The sequence below is a fragment of the Gavia stellata genome, chromosome 19 (assembly GCF_030936135.1).
Source record: "Gavia stellata isolate bGavSte3 chromosome 19, bGavSte3.hap2, whole genome shotgun sequence".
Taxonomy (NCBI): domain Eukaryota; kingdom Metazoa; phylum Chordata; class Aves; order Gaviiformes; family Gaviidae; genus Gavia; species Gavia stellata.
The window spans coordinates 1,574,012-1,588,833 of record NC_082612.1 but is presented as its reverse complement, the minus strand read 5'-3'; positions in this window follow the sequence as shown (position 1 = coordinate 1,588,833).

Here is a 14,822-nt window from a genome sequence, read left to right as displayed (position 1 = left end):
GAAGTTGAAAGATGAGTTTTGGTAAGACACTTCTTCATGCCTCTGCTCTGAGGGAATGCTACCCTTAAAACGAACGTAAGGCACAAAGCCCTAAGTGTTCCTTCCAACAACTTCGTTTGACCGAGGAACCCAACAGCATACGAGCCAGATCATATTTAGATCTAGAGGATGTTGTTTTATCTGGAGGAAGAGGTGTATGAACTAAATATGTGATGAGGAAGAGACTGCACGTTCTGCTACCCGCCGCTCCAGGCCTGCATTCATAAACTCATTGTTCTATTGACGCCACAATAATTAAATATAGGCATATCGTGTGTGCAGGCGTATGTGGTCTCAACTGACGTTTCACTTGCTACTTTCTATATAAGAAGATTTTATAGGCCAGGGAAATAATTTATGGGAGTGGGTGAGAAGGGCTTTACTTCTGGCTTAAGTAGTTTCTGTAGAATTGCTTTAAGTCTCATTTGTGCTCATATTTTTTACTAAGACCGTTTAAATCGAAATTATTGTGGCAGTATTCTTCCATTTCTATTGTGGGATCTCTTCCTTTGACATAAATCACTTTTTCATTGCAATTTATGGAAGAACCTTAACCTTCACTCACAAAAAAGAGCCACCTTTCTGTTTGGATCTCAAACACCACACAAGAATTAATTGTAAATGCTATCCGATTACCACGCATACGTCACTTCCGTTCAAACATTCAACATATTTAATACACAGAGTACCGCAACCCGGATTAAACCTGGGTGAAACTGTATTTGAGTGAGATGTGACAGAGAAGGGAAGCATCACATCAACAGTGATTTGAACGACGCAAGTTCAAATGTTTGCTTCAGTCCAGTGAACAAGTCTCACTGACATTAAATCCGGGGTTTGTCACTTACGTTACCTCCTGTGGCCAGATTAAGCTACAGACATTAATACGTTATAAAATCATTTTGCAATCATACAGACTCACCAATCTAGGGCAATAGTTACGTGTCTCAGGAGGTGAATTCATGTCACATGTAACATTAATGAAGTTCCCTGACTAAATTCCTTAGAGCAAAACTGTCTCCTGCTCTTAAGAAAACAGCTCTTTGGAGTCAGATTCTGTTTCCAGGGTTCAGTGGACTCCTGGGACACGCAATAGGAAAACTTGCCCTGTGGCTGTCCTCACGGTGTGAGGGAGCACAAAAACCATCAATGAAACTTGCATTTCAAAGCTCCTTAATTAGTTTTGTTGATACTCCCCCTAAACAAAGCTTTTATGACACCAGAATCAGGCCTTTGACACAGGCTTTTTAATAGTAAATGCAAAAGCCAATTTATTGGTGTTTTATTTTCATCCATTTGAACAGTTACCTTAATGGTGTGAGTAGTAGAGCAGAAGGGTGTGAGAAGGGGTGAAGCAGCCATGTTACATACGCGCAAATAACTGGAGGGTTGAAGCGACTGAACACGTGCAGCCAATTTGAAGACTTACATTAGAAAAGGATAACAGGAATAAATTACACACGCAGCTCCTAAGCATGCTGTGCCCACTTGGAAGTCATTAGCACATTTACTCTGTTGCAGCAACACGAACTGGGTGTCAGACACTGCTCAAGACATATTCCAAAGGAATGCTGACTGTACACACACAACTACTGCATCACAGGGCATTATGTTTCTTCCCAACACAACATATAGCACATCACGCCGTGACTCAGAAGTTAAGAACCTTGAACTGTCTTTATTTCTTATAACTGTATCTAAGAGGAGAGCAAAGTAGGATAGGAAGATAGCGAAACTCCTGATTTGCTAGGTTGTATGAAGCAGACACAGTTTTGCTTACTGCTTGTATAAAGCTGCGTTAGGGTTACGCTCTAGCAGCGTTCACACTTGGAAAACAGAGTATTTTAAGCTATTAATCAAGCTATATTAAAATCCCACTGTGAACAACAAAGCTGTAATTTTAACACGGATTAGCGGCTCCAAGTAAAGTGTGGGCAGAGACAGACCCCGGTTAGGAAACTTTTACCACCAAAGGAGGCCAGAGAAAGGACAAGAAAGAAAGCAGAAACCCAAAAACTTAGTGACTGCTGAACGTAGGGAAGCGATTGCTGAAGGTCACACAGCAGCAGACCAGAGACACAGTGAAGGTCTTCTAAGCAGCAAAGTGTTTCCTACCTCCCCTCCATTTGATTATTTCTTGTTCAATACAGGCATTACAGCTGTGCACAAAGTCATATTTAATGCACATATTATTAACTCAGTCAATCTTACGCACATCAAAGATGCCCCACTTTCCTTTTCTGTTGCTTGAGGGACTACTACGGATCCTTGCTTGAAACTTCTGTTTAAAAACACCACACACAGATGTAAACACGAAATTTTGCATTCTGTCAGCCACACATTTAATTCTAACAAACCTACAGTTTGTCCAGACATGAAACCCACCAACAGCTAACAGTCAGTCTATAAAATGATGCTACTGAAATTTGTTTTCTGACGTGGGATGTGCTGGCAAGCAGACCCCTACACCCAGTATGAAATGCCGGTTTAGGCCCCAAGGGGAGGGGAAAAAACCCAGCAGTGTCTCACAACCGCCAGTGAAGTCCAGCACCTCCCTTTCTAAACAGTACAAGGGCACATCTGATGTCAATCTCCTGTGTAATACTTGTAGATTCTCAAACAAAGGTAAGTGCCAGTCATAGCCACTTCACCCTTCAACGTTTGGTTTTTTTTTCCCCTCACCTACTGGGAGGAGACTTGTTAAAAAAAACGACTTTAAGAAAAGGATCCTAGCAAAGTCTACCCGGGAAACAACACAGCTTTGTTTTCATGTATATATCCAAGAAGATTGTTACGTAGGTATGCATCACAATCTTGTCTGAATACAGTATTCAGTGGTTTTCTTCCCATTTGATCTCTAGCAAAGAGACCTAGATTGCAATTACACAGTGAGGAATTACACTCTTCAGTACACCTTAACACCTTTCACCCACACTGAAGGGTTAGTCCCAGCGCCACATTACCCCTTTTACTAAGGTTTCTGGAACTATTAGCCCACAATCTCCACCTTTTCATACGAAATGATCAAGTTATTCTCTGCTTTAATTCCAAACACATTTCCCTTTTCTTCTAAACCAAAATGCTTCTAAGGATTCCAGCCCTCTCAAAGAGGCACAATGTTTTATTAAAAGATAGTCTTAGCAGCTGAAGGCTGGATGAATATGTTGCATAATTATATCCTGCTTAATGTCAACAGGGCCAGTGGAAAACTTCATTCTGAAGCAGTTGGTTTTTTTCCTTGAGCACATCAAAGTACTACAAGGCTCTAATTACCTAGATTCTTCTACAAGTCCAACAAGTGCCAAGCTGCAGAAATCTAGAAGTAGCTGTGCACTTCTCCTCTTACATCAGTCTATGAATTCTAAGATCTAAAATCGCCCTCATGCAAATGAAGTACATATACAGTCCACGAAGCATAGCCACCACATTCAGAAAATATTCTTCAGAAATGTACACAATTGTGGCTAGAGGGCTTTCTTTTTCCCAACGATAATGTAAGCTTACTTGATTTTGTGTGACTCAGTTCCAAAATCATTTCAATATCTGAATTGAAATGCAGTATACAATAACTTGCATGCATGCCATTATCTAGAATAATTTGAAATTTTTCTCAGCACAGAAGAACTATGTGAATTATAATTTGTATTACAGCATCTGCCTTGGAACCCTAGCAGTGGTCAGAGGTATTTTGTAGTAGGTGAAGTGTGTATACAAGCTACAAGATGATGTCCACCACAACAACCTTACCATTTGATACAAAATCTGAGAATTAAAATTATCAATAAGAAAAGAAATGGGGAACAGGTACAAGGGTAACCTTTTCTTTCTTAGCTTCAAGTCCGCTGACTTTGATCCTCAGTGGCCGTGTTCTCAAAGCTTGCCCCAACTTGGAGGGGGCAGGGGAGGAGTGGTGTTACCGTGACCAACCCCTACATTCAGCACTGCCTCGCACCCACATATCGGAAACCACCCCAAGTTTTACGCAAGGACTTTACTGCTGGGGCAGGACTTCAAGAGTTGCTGTGCCTGGTGCCATTTAAATCACATATGCCCTACCTGCGGCTTTTGTCAAGGAAAGAGCCACAAAGCATTCTTCTTGTACAGGAGCCACAGAAATGTGCATTAACAAAGCATAGCACATGCTCTGCTTCCTTGTCACAGAGAGAGCTGAGCACTCCAACGAGACGGCCACTGGGCAGATGTTATTTGGCACAAGTAGGTAGTACTTCGAAGGTTCCTCTCACAATCCCACGGAATTGCTTTTAAAGGTGTACAGCCCTCTTAGGTAGACTGGCAGTTATTGACCGCCTCTCTGTCAAGGCAAGACCAGTGCCCTCATTTCACCAGAAGCCTGATGCATACATACATCCCCCGCTCAAAGGAAACTCATAGAAAAACAGTACTCTTACCTGTATTGAGGGGGGTTGTTGACACTGGCCATGGTGGTGAGCAGGCAGAAACGGTACTCTGGATATAGATATTTCCTCCTAGAGCTCTTCCGCAGCGTTCAGGGATGGGGACCCCAGACTGATGGCAGAGGTCTCTTCTTGCCAAGACTCTCCCATATGACAACTCTGGAACACAGGAGATGGATGTCGAAGTGGGAGCCAGTACTTGGAGCCTCATAGAAGCTACCTGTCTACTGTGGTAAATGAGGTCTCTTGACTTACAGCTGGGTTTCTTTAATTAAGATCAACAGTGTCCTGTTATGGCTTTGAACTAACCAAAAATACATCTGATTTCACACCACCTTTAAAAAAGGACCCCATACACACAACAAACAGGACAGCTATTTACAAATGACTGGAGGCAGCGATGCAGTGTCTGGCTGGTGGTTACTACTAATAATACCATATTACTGCCATCCAGTGTTCAAAGTCAAAACCCCATCTGTTCTGCAAGTCACCGGCTGAATTTAGTGGCGGTCAGCCTTCAGTGGCCGTGCAAATACCAGCATACCAGAAAAGATCCCTGGGATGACTATACCAAAAAAACCACCCAAAACTTACCATTATTTCCCATCACATGTGGGGAAAGGAAAAAAAAAAAATTATCTGCTTTCATTATTCTAGGTGTGTTATCACATTCAGGAATATCTTTTGATATTTGTATTTGAGTTTGGCAGAGTATCTCCCATGAAGACTGAATAAATAGAACGTGTTTCCATGTGCACGGACACATAGACATGTTTATGCAGGCAGAAATTCTAACATATATGTAGTTTCACATTAGGAAATAGTCTTACTTCTGTAAAAGCAGTATATTTTCCTGCTTCTACTGTTTATAGGTTAGCTTATCCTGGGGTTTACAACGATATACAGCACCTCAACATTAAATTTCAGCAATAAAAGATAACACGGGCTGCAAGCATGGAATACCAATTAAGCTTAAGCAGTAAAACTGCTGCAGATTGGCAAGTTCTGTACCCAGCATGACAGTATCTCCAGATAGGTTTGGGACAGGCACAAGAATAGAACAGCCATTTGACCCCGACACGAACATTCCCCACAACCCAGATTTCTACAGAGTGCATCTGGAGAATAGAGGTTCCCAAAACAAAGTAAAAAGCCTTCCTAAAATAAGCTATGGAGTTTTAATCTGTGGTCAACTTCAGGCAAAGCTAATATAGTTGACCTCTCAAGAGCACTTCTTTTGCAACTTGAAGGATATACTAAACTTTGAGAGCGAGCTATGATGATGAGCAGTTTATTTGCTCAACTTCCTTCCATAAAACAGAAATATTTAGGTAGAAACAGCAAGAAAGGATTCTACAAAGAATGCTGGAATGCTTAGCCATAAACCTTAGGTTATGGAGAAAAATAAGTGTTTGTTGCTAAATCATTTCAATATTTTTGGCAGTCATTATACAGATACAACATGAGATAGGTTTCTTTTCCATATACTCTTCCAAATCATAACATAATCAAAAGCATGAAGAAAGAAACAATCTTTGTATTATTCAAGAGCTTCAGACGCTGTATCCATCCTGTTTGCCAGATATTAGTTCAGTTTCTGCATGGAGGGCTGCTTAGTATCAGTAAGTATTAAGAACCAAAGATGTATTAGTAAGAGCAGTACTTATCTCCGAAGCAAACAGTTCACTGTTAGCAGTATGCCGGCTCCTAGCCACTCTTAGCATTTCAAACACCAGCCTTCTGCCCTCGACACTGCTCTCCAGATAATACTCCCTTCCCCTTACATTCAACTGCATTATACTGACCAGTGGGTGGGATATTAGTCGTATTCCTGTTAGTATCATCACCTGTAGAGATCTAAAACTCAAAGAACAACAACAAGAAAGAAGGGCTTCATTTCTTCGAAGTTCCTTAGATAAAGCAAGTGAGCCAATTACAAGCTAAGTATATGTCAGAAAACTGAAATCCAACAGCCGTTAGCCTAACGTCTGTAATGTTCACATATCTGTTTAACAGTCTTGTTAAATACAATAGGTCTACTCCTAGGAGTGAGCATTGCAGAATATGGATTCCACCATTGCTGACTATCCTTCAAAAGCGTCACACCTCAAAACGTCTTTGTTTGCAGGATTTTTATTTAAGGGAAGGGCCACCCGGCAGGTTCTCCAAGTTAACAGCCAAACTGACTCCCTGAGCTTGGGTCCATTCAGCAGCGGCTGTTCCAAAAGAACGCTGCTCTTTGTCCGCTCAGCCTCACTCACCTGGCCAAGTCTTTGATAAGCGATTCGTTTTGGACCTTCATTTGGTAAAGTTCAGAGGTCTGATTTTTTTAAAGGAGATAGAGGGAGATGAGTTACACGGCACACAAACTCAGGGTGAAAATCTCTAACTCACCACGCAAAATACGAGTTCATAGAAGGCTTTGGTGTACCTTCCCAGTTCCCAATGTTCTTACGGTGTTTTGTGCTGTCTTGGGGCAACCTGCATCTTCTCTTCAGCTAACTACTATCGAAAAGTGGTATTTTAATGACATGCAGGCTATCACAACCACTTCTCTTTCTCTTAGTAACTGCATCACTACCCCATACACGTCTCCATTTTCAGAAAACGCAAGAAAGCCAATTGTACAACAAGCTGCAGTTTCACTTTGCAAGTGAAATCTAGTAGCGATAAAAGCACAAGAACAGTTTCCGTTTTGGTTGGGTTTGGGTTTTTTTTGTTTTTGTCATCTGCATCTGAGCTACTTAGAAAAATTATCAGGGAAATGGTGAGAAGGAGAAAACAAAGGACAAAATATTACCCAGACTGTTGGGGAGAGTAAGGCTCGGAGTAAGCATTAATACATTTTGCTTTTTCTACCTGAGTGAATTAATAATCTGTGCCATAAGAAAATGATAATTTCATTTTATCATGGTCGTCAATAACCTAAAAGTTTGTCTTATCGTACTGACACTTTATTCTTTTTTGACCAGCCTGTGAAAAAAAAATACAGTATAAGTTCACAGCATGAAGAGTCCTTTAAAGTGCCTCAGGGACGCTGCTCTGAAAAACACCAGATAAGTAATCCTAAATACCTCCAATAGCACTAAAGTTAAAATTAACAGGAATGATAAAATGTTACAATGACTCTGCCCCACATTAAATAGTTAGATGCTAACCCAGCAATAAAAAGCAGATCCAGAACCTACCTGGACTGTTCTGAACTCATCCCACGTTATGACGGCCAGCAAGCGGTATAGCTGGTGGAACACAACTACGTTCCTTTACAACGTCTTTTTCTAGTGCTGACCCTATCGGGACAGAAGGCTGCAGGGTCCTAAGGCAGCATTACACTTGAGCAGGGTGCACATAGCTACCTCAAGCAGACTGTTCAAGTAAGATACTCAGGAGCCCTCTGAGAGAGAAGAACATTGCACTAAGCTGGGGAAGACAGAATTCATTTAGTCACACGTTTGGGTCCTCCCGCTTTGCAGCTCTGCACTTCACACCATGCGTGCATCTCCAACCTCCGTATAGATTATGCAAATCAAAATCATTCAGATTCACAAAGGATCAATTTCCAAATGACTAAACATCCCAAGGGGCTTTCTTTGTTTCTTGGCTAGGACACTGGCCCCCAAGGGAGTGCCAGCGTGCCTCCTCTTAGATCATCACAGACACAGTCACAGACAGGACTTGAGAGATCATGCCTGTGGAAGAAAGAGAAATGGGTATACGAAATAGTAAGTATCAATACAGGAACTCAACCACTCACAGCAGGTCTTGCTTGAATTACTTGACGTCCTCAGAAGGATAGCTGATCATTTTCAGAATGGAAGTAAGCGGGCTGCCCAATGAAATCACTGAGCTGTAGATGGCGAAAAATCCTTTTCTTTAAGCATTCATAACTCAAATATTCACTGTGCGGAAAGAATAACAACTTTTGCCCAAAATGGAATTTTTAAATTAGTTCGCTAAATCCATAGCTAGGACTCTATATTATAGCTTGCTGCAACTCTGCTTACTTTTTAGGCAAAATCCTCTTTGCTCAGGGTTTTCAGACTGTTTGAACATATTAAATTTCCCCTGTAAAATATAACTCGCAGTGAACATTCAGCATGTTGTCTGAGACCCTCAACCACCTGCTGACTTGCAAAACCCCCTCTTCTGAAAATTCACATATTACTGTCCAATGATTTTGTCCTTACTTCTTTCTGTCTCAAATGACTTCAAAATAACTCAAAATTAACATCCTAATCTGTGCAAAACTACTCAATAGTAGCATAATATATAATTACACACACTAAGAGAGCCGACATTTAAGCCAATGTTCTAGGTGAATTATCACATATAGCATTGCGCAGTTGACAGACAACTTCAGAAATCACTGACCGTTCTCAGCATGTCGCCTGTATCGAAGTCTGGAGACGTGTCCTCATCACTCAGTGCCCAATTCAGCATCCCAGTGTTACAGCTTCCAAAACCAGCACGTTCCACAGAGGACTACAACCCAAGGGAGCTGCAGGTGATCTGGCTTCAACCTGTCTTATTAGAAAGAAGAGAAAAATAAAAAGAACGATAATAAAAAATAATGAAATCCTTATCCCACTGAAATAGGTCACAGAATTCCTGCTGGCATCAGCAGATTCAAGATTTCAGAGAGGCTCTGGAAGGATGAATTTAGTCAAGTGAAGCATAAAAAATCAACGGACTTGGCCAAGATCCTTTTGGAAAAATTTTTGAATTGCCTCTGGGCTTAATTACCATGCAGGAGTTTAGCTAAGGAACGGGTCTGCGTTCGTACACGGTGGGAAAAGTTTAAGTTAATGCACCTTCACTTCACCGTCTTCTTTCACTGCAAACGAAACTGAATTAGATCACACTGCATCTTTTGCAGCCCAAGAGTTACGCATCGAAGGGCACGCAGTAACCCATCGCGAGGCTGCATGCTCATTTGGGCAATCTGCCTCCCTTTTCCAGGTCAGAAAATGGGCAAATAGTAAGAAACAAAAAGCGAGTGATTTTTTGAGAGGGGACCACAAGGCTTTCCCAACAAGGACTAGAAAATGCTGTCCGACTCTAGGCCCGTAACAGGTCACAGTGATGCTCATCCAAATAGCAAGGAGGAAAGTCAGAAAGCATTACAGACCCAGGGATGCTGACAGCCATCGTAATGCCAGCACAGTAACACAACAGCTCCTTTGCTCAGGCCTGCACCACAAATCTGTGTTCTGCATTATTTAACAGCGTAAGAACATAATTTCGCCTCATAGAACGTGGAGGAGATATATTGTAAAAGCCCAAAGCACCCAACAAATTTCATTTGGCCAGAACACGAGAATTAGTTTTCCTTATCTTTAGGATTTTTAAAAGACTATACTGTGGTCAAGTCCTCACTTCTGCATTTCAGCACCTCCCAGACTTAAGCCTGATTTTCCACAGAGATCTTCAATCCAAACTTTGAATTGTCACAAGAGCAAATAGCTTGTGACAGCAAATAACATATGATATATGCTTACTCCCGAGCCAGACCGTTCTTCTTTCAGTTCCATTCCTTAAGGAGGTTGGCTGCATTGCAAAAGTAAACACGCCAAAGCTCCAAGCTCTTGCAGTCTGTCAGTGACATTCTGTTCCATTTTGACATGTTCGTGTCAACATCGCCATGCTGTAGCAAAGAGAAACAGAAGTACCTGCAGGACTAGCTATTAATAGGCAGGTACGCTGCGTTAAAGCATTTTAAAGCATCGCTGCTCCTGTTTTCTCCTCATTTCTACAATTAGTTCATTCTAGATAATCTGCATCCGAAGGGGAAAAGGTCACCATATATTTTTAAAAAATTGCAGTCATGTGTGTAGTCAATCTCTGGCAACTTATTGCTCAAACAATTATTCTAAATATCTCCAAACAAATCTTATCTCTCAGCCTTCCAGTAACAGCATATAAAGTGGAAAAATGCAAGCATGGCAAAGCTTTTATTATCCAATTAATCTGAGGTTGTTTACTTTGTAAAATAAAAGAGAATTATTAGTTGCACTCTCTGGAGCAAGCACTTACACAGGCAGCAACTAAATAAAAAACATGAACTGCACAGCGATTACAGATGAAAATCAGTGCTTCCTGGCAAATGGCACCGCTTCGGAATCAACGGACCTGATTCCAGTCCCTCGCTATTTTCCTTCTGACAAAGCTGGATCTTCTCCATTTACAAAAGCTGATAAGGACCTAGCAACTCAACTCTAACTCTTGAAATAAGGAACAGAAATATTTTCAAACAGCTGAGCGTCGAAAGGATGTAGTGTTTTCATTAGCAAATAACATGAACCACGCAGACACCTACAGAAAAGGTAAAAAGCCCAATTCCTGTCTTGAACACTGAATAGCAAGAGACAGATTTAAAAAAAAAAAAAAGCCAACAACCCCCCCCCAAAAAAACTCCCAAAAAGTGTTTAAAGGCGGCTGGCTTTCTGTAAAAAAAACCCCAACACAACGGTATGACATCTAACTCATGGGAAGGATGGTGTTGTAGGCAAATTTAATTGGAATTTGACCCAAAAATGAATCTTATGTTTGAATAATAGTGTCATGTTTAGGCATGAATGAAAACATTTTCAGAAGCTGTCTTGAGTTTTAAGTTCCTCTGCTTTACAGAACCTTAAAAAAAATAGTATCTCATTTCATTACAGAGACTGGCCAGCTAGAATTTAACAAAATGCACAAAGAACACGAGTGCTCAAAAAGGCCCTTTAGTTGTACCTGCAAGATAAAAGACAATGTTTAGGCTACATCGATATGAAATCTCTAAAAAGTTCTTCTTTGCCAACTTTCAAATTCAAACTCTTCCTCAAGGCAGAAATAATGTGCCTAGAGAGTACTGCCACTATTCCTCTTTTATTAGATACATTTCTAAGCAACTGACTTTCCCAATTAGAAGATTTTATCATTTAACTATTTTCTAGACAAAAAGGGCTCAAGTTCTCGGCCACAAAGAGAGTTCAAGTTCCACGTTTCTTTTTCCTTTCCTAGCCCAGCAGTTCAGAAATTCATAGAGAAGAGAATTTTATCTGCCTGCAGCAGCTGCCATTAAAGTATGGTATTAGCTGCCAAAGGTTAGCCCACATGGCATTTCTACAGGGCAGTCTCTCTGACTCTCACTTCCTTAAGAAAGTACGATTCCCGACTTACATAAATCTGTAGGTACGCTCAATAGGATTTCCATCTGCTCACATCAAGCATATAAATCAAAAAGGGTCTCAGTTTTAATTTGAGCTCTTAAGGGCAATTATGTCTATTACTCAAAACTGAATTCCTGCATCTCAGCGTTCTTCCAACCGGGATCACACTGTAATACAGCTGTCCTTTTTTTGGCCACTTGTGTTTTTCCACAGGTGTTGAGTACCAGAGGACCCATGAGCTGTCAAGTGGTCTTCTACTTTCTCCTTAACAGCAGGCTGGAAGTCGTACCTTAGCACCTCTCTTCCTGGGGCAAGCGCAGACATTTCCATTTCCGAAGCTAGGCAATCCCACCCTATAGACACAGAACCTATCAGGAATACTAAGAACCCCAAAGGAGAAGACTCAGATAAACGGATTGCTCCTTGTAATGTAACGCGTATGCTAAGCCTACAGTAAGATGTTCTGTAAAGTACCTACAAACCAGTCCTGCTATCACAGAGTCGATTCACAGCCGCCAGCTCTGCCATGAGCGTTGCTGCTGGAAATACTAGAGACGCAGGATTGTCCTACCCACATCAATTCAAGCACATAAATAGCATCTATCACCTTAAATTATTTGTTACGCTCCTGTCACGTTTGCTCAATTCAAGCTACTTCCGTCTTAAAATGAACAGCATACTTTTCTGAAACATCCAATCATATTTAAATGAACAAATTGTCCCTGCACGTATTATTCCACAGGAAAATGAGCTGCACTATCTGCAACATGTCCTGGTCACTCACCTCAAACAGAGCTGGGTGCCATCTGGAGTCTGCAACACCTTCCGAGTCTTTGAAAGGACAAACCCATTCTTGCTCCTGGCTAGAAGACTGCAACTTCTGCCTTCACCACGGCCCGTAACGCATACGTCACCACGGCCCGTAATGCATACAGTCTAGAGACACATTCACAACCCACTTGTGCTCTCTTTCATTCCAACATACCCAGTTACGCTGTTAGATTCTCATGCCACAGCCACAACAACTCCTTCACCCTGCTATACTACTCGACCAGTTCGTAGCTTCTGATAAGCGCTCTAGGGCAAGTAACTGCACTTTGCCTGAGGTATAACTGCAGGCTAAGGTGGAAAAAAGCCAGCCTACAGCCACTTGCTAGGCAGTAGTCCCACAAGGATTTGGAGAGGCACTCTCACTGCCTTAAGGAGCAATATTTTATGCCATACTGAACTGTGTATTTACTAATAGACAGTGCGTCATGAAAGCGACTACACAAACAATGAAGTTAGATAAGTTTTCTAAACTGCACATGAAACTGTAACAGCATTTTTCCTCCTGCTCTCCCTCTCCCCCCACACCCCGATTTAAGTCTATTTGTGACACAGCTGGCTATCTTTCCAAAGAGACTTTGGAAATAATTAACTTGCGTACCAATATTTCAACTTTATCCAGGTTTATCAAAGTACAAATCAGATAATCACCTGCAAGATGTAAGACATTATTTAATATAGGGCCTAAAGACAGTAAAGAGACCCTGGAGGATCAAACCACGGAAACTGATCTTTTGGCTCACAAGGTCTAACAGCGTCATATGATACAGTACTGAGCACAGAAAAAAGGCTCAGCTATTTAAAAACGAGGTCTGCATATCTGCAAATCCTAATTCTGTTTGAAAAACTTCTCTACTCCGTTTGTGCAGCGTTTATGTGGAATTTGTACTTTCTAGGGTATCATTTGAACCTGGCTATTTCTTAAAGAAAAAGGAAAGTACAAGGCAGTATGAAATACATGGCTACACATCACATACAAAGCGTTATTTGGATTTCGTTACAATCCAAGTGCAGAAGACCGAATTTCCACTCACAGTTCTGCCACAGACTTCCTCTGAGCCCCTCGAGCAGTTACAACCAGCGTGCATATTCCCCTTTTTGATGTGTGACCTACAACCCTTGAGGAACTGAGCGCTTATCACTTCTCCATGTTTCTTCATAGCTGTCCTCTGAGTACTCAAAGCTCCTTTTTCCAAACTTAAGGAATGCCTTTTAGTGCAGAGACGACAAACAAAAATAGCTAAACATGGAGAAAACTAGGGTGTCACTACCTGTTGCAGTGGTTGACTTGACTTCTGGCAGCCTCTGGGTTACACATCACAGTATGAACCCCTACAGTGCAAGTACTGAAAAGGATAGTGACATGTACAGTGATGTTGCACCTGTGGAAAACGTTTTTAATCTCCGTTTGCTTCATTTGCTGATGGAAATGATACTGCATTAAGATGTTTAAAAAATAACTTTCAGTGGAAGTTGAACCGACGTCAAGGAGAAAAGGAACACTATCTGATTTTTCACTCAGCAATTGCAAAGAGAGTAAACTTCAACCAAATGCTGCACCACAAAGAAAGGTGTTCTAACTGCCTTGGGATCCCCCTTCTACTCCACTCACCTTCAGTGAGAGGAAAATGGCTTCAGCATCCTGATCCATACTTAGGACCTCTGAACTACTTGTAGCTATGCATCTCTACCCAAGACTACAGAACAACCGCCTCCTGCAGAGCTGATCAAGAGCGTCACAGCAGTGTAAACAAAATTTTACTCTGCAACAGTGACATTACTTACAATTCTGTGAGAAACAAGATGGGTCGAGTAGGCAGGGGTGTGTGCGGGATACATGTGCTTGGGATAGGGTTGGGGGAGATGTAAGGGACTTACAGGTAGAAGGTAGTGTGTATAGGTAATATTTAAGATTACAGCTCTGACAGACCCTTCGGAGTTTTAACAAACCATATTCTCAAGAGCCCACCATGAGGCAATGTTCCACTGTTATCCACCTCTCCCAAGCATTAAAGAGCAATATTCTTTCCTACCACTTCCAGTTAGCAGACTGGCTAAGTACTCCAACCGGGAACAAGCTCTCTCTGTATTCACACCGTACCAAACTCCAAGCACGTAATCTACGTGAATCTACTGCCTAAATTAGTAGCTGTGCAAAATATGTTGCACAGGTAGCACAAAAGGCATGAAGAAAAATTGAAACACTGAAGTACCCATCTTCAGGGAAATAAATGTACGTGTGGCAGGGTCCTGTACTGTACGCAGAACATTGTCCCCCTGCAGCTTTGCCAAGAATTGTTTCTTCCTCATGAGTGATACCGGCTCAGTCAAGGTCTAGAAAAGGCAGGGTCCTTTCAGAGGAGCCATTAGTCCCCTGTGCTCCTGACTC